At 37.4% G+C, this 6,949-nt stretch overlaps 1 pseudogene; it reads left to right on the forward strand.

Annotated features, from left to right (window-relative positions):
- Nucleotides 1-3,095: 3,095 nt before the first annotated feature.
- On the forward strand, nucleotides 3,096-3,583 carry LOC112390966 (developmental pluripotency-associated protein 3-like; annotated as a pseudogene).
- Nucleotides 3,584-6,949: the final 3,366 nt, after the last annotated feature.

Consider the following 6,949-nt stretch of genomic DNA (forward strand, 5'->3'; position numbering starts at 1 on the left):
TTTAAATAGCATTGCTTTTCTAACTTTCTTATTCTGGCAAGTATTGACAACCAGGAATTCTTAGACTGCATTGGGGAAGAGGAATGGCCATAAAGAATGAGTGTCCTTCATTCTCTCTTGTCTCTCTCTCTGTCTCTTCCTCTTTCTCTCTCCCTCCTATTGCTCATATATGACTTGGAAAACATCTATAAGATATCTTCTTTATTTTTTGACTGTATATGCTTGCCTATATGACTCTCTTTTTGTCTGACTCTTTTTTCCCATCAGACTACTACTAAATAATATTTCTTTTCTTGATCCTGTGTTACTCTGATTAATATTGTTGACTTAAGGTTATATGTCCATTCCATTAACTGATCAAATTTTTTACCCTCCACCCTGGATGCCAGGAGTTCCCATTGGCATAGATAGCCTATGTAATTAATCATGGGAATAGTCATCAATAAAACAAATCATTAAACAAAAAACAAAATGTCAACACATGTGCAATCAACTAAATGAAATGAAGAATGAATACCTAATATTTACATATGTCAGCCTAGTTCCAATGATTGCAACTGCTTTGTCCTTACAGCTAGCTATTACCACTTGTTAGTTATCTAAAAATCAAGAATAATTTTGAAGCTCAAAAATCAACATCTTGATTTTTATCTACTCTCCATCATTCCCTTTCCTTTCCTTCTGAAACAATTTAGTTCAAAAACTACTATGGGTGATTGAGCAAAGTAGGTAAGTATCTGAGTGAAAAGGAGAGATGAGAATCTCCAGCAGCCTAGTAAGAGTTTAGGGTTCAAGTTGAGTAGGGAGGATTCTGCCTGGAAAGCTGACCCAGTGGGTGTGATGTCCAATGTCATATGGGGAAAGGAAAGCATCCTTGAGGTGGGGAGGTTGAAAGTAGATGCTGGGGTGTTGGAGCATGAATGGAGACAGCAGGGAATTTGCAGGGGGTAGATTGTTGGTGTCAGCTACAAGAGGAGATTGGTTGCATTCAGCAGAATTAGTCAAATAAGCCAGTAAATGAACATATGTGATTTTTTTGGGTAACGTTCACATTTCCAATTGATTGAACTTGCTTTTTATTTATAAGCAACCTGCAGTCATATATCTGCTGGGTTTAATTATCTTGGCTCTCACTTGGGACTCCCTGCTCATCTTTACTTCCATTTAGAGAATAAATTCTGCTCAGACCTGCTTTTCTGGCCATTTATACCCATATAAAGATGGTAAAAAATCCTCTCCTAACAATACTACACCTGTATAGTGGTGAGTGTGCAGGGTCTCCTCCCACTTTCCCACTAAAACAGGCCTCCAGCATTTTTCAAGTAGATCATTTCCAAGTCACAGAACTGCTGAGCAAATGAAAAAACTTCATAGTATACTATTTCAGTGTTGAGAAATTGAAGAAACTGGCACACAGGAAAAAATTGGGAGTTAAAATTTTTCAGTTAAAAAAATGGCTTCTTAATATCAATACTTTCAGTAGAATAGAGTAGTAACCTTTTAAAAGCCCTTCTCAATAACCTGTTATGCAATGCTCCACAAGCACTACTTTCCTCTTACCATCCATCTCATCTTTATCACTTTACTGACTCTCTCCTTCCAAAAGTCTTAAATATTGAATTCCTAATTCCTCCCTAAAGACGAATTTCTTATGAAGATGTGGAAACAGTTACACAATGGTTGTTTGGGGAAAATTTATTACAGTCCATTACTGAAGTCACAATGTAGGTACAGGCACTTTTGGATCAGACAAGGTCTATTGAGTAAGTTGCTGCCATAGTTCCTACGTGGGAAGTTTCTAAATAAAAGTTATATTTCTGGGTAGCATGTTTTGATATGATATATTGAAATGTTGCCAACGGTTTTTTGTTTCTTTGTATATTAGTACGAATGTATGAACCTTATTTTACAGAATGTATCCTGCTCACATCACCAAAACAGAGGATGGTGGCTTTGAGAAGTGGAAAAGCAAGTAGGCACAGAATGTATCTTATTTGCTATGTATTCAGTGTCTGCCAAGAGAATGATAGACCTATGTGGTCTACAGTTTTAGCTTTTTAAAATTTCTTAAGGTGGGCTTGCTTGGTGGCGCAGTGGTTGAGAGTCTGCCTGCCGATGCAGGGGACACGGGTTCATGCCCCGGTCCGGGAAGAGCCCATATGCCGTGGAGCAGCTAGGCCCGTGAGCCATGGCCACTGAGCCTGAGCGTCCAGAGCCTGTGCTCCGCAATGGGTGAGGCCACAACAGTGAGAGAGAGGCCTGCATACTGAAAAAAAAAAAAAAAAAATTCCTTAAGTTAAATAAATTTACTTCCTAAAATATTGTCCTCAGTATATGCTACTGAATAAAGAGAAGAAATAGGTCCACGCATATTTCCTGTTGTTTTCTTTCCCCTAAAGATTGGCTTTGCTCAGGGGAAGGGTAAGCTGGGACGAAGTAAGAGAGTGGCATGGACATATATACACTACCAAATTTAAAATAGATAGCTAGTGGGAAGCATCCACATAGCACAGGGAGATCAGCTTGGTGCTTTGTGTCCACCTAGAGGGGTGGGATAGGGAGGGTGAGAGGGAGATGCAAGAGGGAGGAGATGTGGGGATATATGTATATGGATAGCTGATTCACTTCGTTATAAATCAGAAACTAACACACCATTGTAAAGCAATTATACTCCAATAAAGATGTAAATAAATAAATAAAAGCAAAAACAAAAAAACAAAAAAAAATTCTGGTGTGCTGTTACTTGAAAAGAAAAAGGAAAGCCTCATGATTTCCGTGACTGAAAGTAGTTGGAAGACAGATGTTATTTATCCAGGATGACTAGAGAAAACTTTTCTGAAAGGAAATTTTTGAGCTGTTAATTAAGTAAATGGTGAGACAACCCATCTATGATTAGACCTGGATGAAGAGCATTCTAAGTCAAACCAATAGTAAATGCAGGGATTTTTCCCTCACCAGGTGTGTCAGAGCTTGGATTTTTCTGTTTCTTGGCTGTATAGTTCTTCCAGGCTACTTTGTAGCAGTTTGAGTAAACCATCACCTTCCACTGGAATCCAAAAATCTAGGAGGAGCTTCAAGCTGTGACTAGACTCCCAATGGATTCATCAGAGGTTAACCTAACCTTTACCCTGGTGTCTCCTCAAATGTCCATCAATGAAAATTCCCAGGCAATTCTAGCTGCCTCTCAACCTATCTCTGCAGTGTTAATAAAGAACCTCAGTAACTTGACTCTCAACCCTAGTAGCAAATTGCTATCCACTCTGCCAGAATATTCACCTCAACAGACTGGATGGAGACTTAATCTACAGGAGGAAGAGGGGGGAGGACATTGTTAATTGCTTGGAGAGAAAGGATGGAAAGGGTGATTCAATATATTAAAAATTGCTATGGCAAGTGACTTCCTCTGTCTGAGTCTCAAAGAGAACCTCAGCAGAAGGATGTTGAGACTCAATCAAGAATGGAAAGATTTAGATGTAGCTGTTATTATTGCCTGTATCATAGAGATCCTTCTGAGGATAATTATGAGAATAATTACAACAACAATTATGACAGTAGTCATGATACATGGTCGGATGAGCCATAAACTTTATTCTTGTACTATTTTTTCCTGATAGTAATTTTAGGATCATTATGAAGCAGCTTGGGAATGCTACTCTACACTAGGGCAGTTTGGGTACCAATATTTTGATAACCTATATTATAAGTTCTGTGATGTCTTTTTTTCTTGCATCTCTTTTCTACCTGAATACAAGTAACTTATAAGGAATCTATGTAACTTGCATCTGAATGACTTGAATATACTTTAATTCCATTTTGATTTGACACAAGAAGCACTAATAGGTCTTAGGTACTGCCTGTTTTAGAAGCCTGAAGTCCTTGTAAAATGAAACCCAATATCGAGAATTTGAAACAAATTAACTTGAGTGGAAGGGATGTAAAGAAAACATTGGGTGGCTTGGCCAGAGCACTGTTAGAGCAGCGTGTTGTATTGTAATAAAAATTTTCAGTAGCAAATAATTGTGTGTTTAGAGGATCTTATTAAAATTTGAGACATATTTGAGTACCTTTAAAAAATATTCTTGTCATATTAGACTTGTTTTTGTTAGCTACGGTTTAAATGAATAACACTTGCCCCCATCACATTCTCAGGATGTAAATATCTGGTATTCTATTTATGTGTGTGTGTTATTGTCCTCTTGGAAGGGAAGTTTTATACATTTGGGTAAGGTTAGAAAACAAGGGCACAGATATTTGCACATAATAACCTCTTGGAAAAGATGTCAAAATGGAGAGAAGTAGAAGGGACATTAACAGGTTGGTGATGATTGGAGGGAATTGAAAGAATGGTAGTGGTATGTAAATACTAAGGGAAGATGTAATTCAATGGTGTTTTACTTCAGTTATTTTCTTTCATGACCCTTGTGTACACAGGCCTGGATTTCTTTGTGGGATACAAGAGATATATAAAATTAGTCTTCTGCCCTCCAACTATGTTTAGTTCACTTTAAAAAGATATTAAAGAATTGTGTACCTAAGCAAAGCAGCTGGAGACGTGGGGTAAAGAATAAAAGCCATCCTTATAAGGTAGTTAGGTAAGGAACAACAACCTGTTGGTATTCAGAATACAGTAGAAGCAGAAACAGCCCAAACCTGGAGGGTTATGCAAATAAATAGCAAAGAAGTTCAACAGTAACATTAAATATTAATATCTACCCAACTAGATCTTCAGAGGTTATTCTATTTAGAACTACCCAAACCATCATGGTCTACAGCATGGGTGAATGTAGGGTCATCTGGAGGTTTCGTTAAACTTGCTAGTTCTTCCCAGATGCAGGGTCATCTTGACTACTGTATGCATTTGAAAATCATTGACTAGTGAAAAGAACGAACTTATTTCTGTTGCAATCGTGTTAAATTTATAAGCTTGTGAGATCTAATAATCTAAGAACATGATTGAACAAAACACCAAAACAAAACAAAACAAAAATCAGTAAATGCAAACTGTATGAAACAGACACAGAAGAAAGTAAGGATATTAGTTTCCTATGGATGCTGTAGCAAATGATCACAATGTTTTAAAACAACAGAAATGTATTCTCTCGTAGTTCTGAAGGCTGGAAGTCCAAAGTCACTGGGCTAAAATCAGGGTGCCAAGTGGGCTTCCCTCCCTCCAGAGGCTGTAAGCCAGAGTCCATTTCTTGCCCTTGCCCTGGCCTCTTCCAGCTCTGATGGTGGTCAGCATTCCTTGGCTTGTTGCCACAGCACTCTAGATTTGCCTCCACAATCATATTGCACCTTCTCTTCTGAGTTTAATCTGCTTCTGCCTCCTTTTTATAAAGGACATTTGTGATTGCATTTATGGCCCATTTGGACAATCCAGAATAATCTTCCCTTCTCAAGATCCTTAATCACAGCTACAGAGTTATTTTTTTCATGTAGGGTAACATTCACAGTTATGGGGATCAAGAGAGGCCTATTTGGGGTCGATTATGCATCACAGCACAGCAAATGTGGTTGAGATAGAGGGATAGAATGAAAAGGGGTGGGAACTGAGCACCAATAAATAGTGATGAGTCAGATTATTTACTTCTTTTAAATCGAGATTAAAAATTTGCATTCTCTTCTGATATCAATACACTTGACCCTTGAACAACATGGGTTTGAACTTATAAGCAGATATTTTTCAATAGTAAATACTACAGTACTACACAATGCATAGTTGGTTGAATCTGTGGAATTAGAACTGAGGATATTGAAGAACCTCAAAAATAAAGGAACTCTGTACAGGGAAGTTCAGCTATAGGTTACAGTTAGATTTTTGACTATGCAGAGGGTTGGCACCCCTAACCCCCGTGTTTTTCAAGGGTCAGCTATGGTAAGGTACTAGTGGATCAGCAATGTTGGTAGATGTTAATCAAAAAGTAACATAGTCAAATGTATTATTTGGAAAACTCAATCTGAACTATAAAGTACCAACCTGGTTACAGAAAGATTATTCAGAAATTTGTTGCTGTAGTCCAGAGACAAGTGTACTGTGGCACAGACTAGCATTTTAGCAGTAGAGTTGGTATAGTCCTCCTATCTGGAATATCTCCTAGAGGATTTATTGAATAACTGCATATTAGATGTGAAGGAATAAAACAAACACAAATCAACAAATCACTTTTAGATTTTTAGTTTGAGCAACTGAGTGGATGATAAGGCAGGCTACCTACTGAGAAGTAGAACGCTGGTGAGGAATAGGTAGGTGTGTGGAAGGTGATTGCAAGTCTGATTTGGGCGTTTGAAGAGTGATTTGCTTATTAAACATCCAAGGAGCAATTATAGAAAGTATAATAAAATGTTAAAGTTTTACAAAAAATCTTAGGGTTGCAGATATAGGTAGGGAGGCATCAGCATCCAATCAGGATACAGACTAGTTGATGATTCAAAAGAAAATGAGTGATTGGATGTACAAAGCATGAAGAGGGACGAGTCAAGAAGACCTCAAGCTTTCTGGTTTCAGAAATTTAATGGATTTTGGTACTTTTTATTGAAATAGAGACCACTGGGACAGAGGAATCATTCATAGCCTGACAGCAACAAGCTAGGCCCACTACAGACACGTGGGGTTTCACATGTCTCTGAGATATTTCCAAAAGACATAGTAGAAATGAAAATTAAGTTCCTTTAAAGAAGAATCAGAAATCAGGGCTGAAAATATATATTTGAGATTTATTATCTCTACTGTTTTCTCTATCATATAGATTTTAAATGGCAAAACAAGAGGCTGGAGAATTATTAGATACAATTAGATGTGAATAATTAAATGTGAAGAGTGTAGGAAAGGAAACACAAAGATAATCACAATTTCATTAAGAATGCATGATTACTCATTATTAGTCATAAATATGCAATAATCTTAGATAATGTAAACTAATAAGATCCTGGTGAGACACAGAAGAGTATT

Source organism: Neophocaena asiaeorientalis, unplaced genomic scaffold, assembly GCF_003031525.2.
Source record: "Neophocaena asiaeorientalis asiaeorientalis breed wild unplaced genomic scaffold, Neophocaena_asiaeorientalis_V1.1 scaffold722, whole genome shotgun sequence".
In the NCBI taxonomy this organism is placed as follows: domain Eukaryota; kingdom Metazoa; phylum Chordata; class Mammalia; order Artiodactyla; family Phocoenidae; genus Neophocaena; species Neophocaena asiaeorientalis.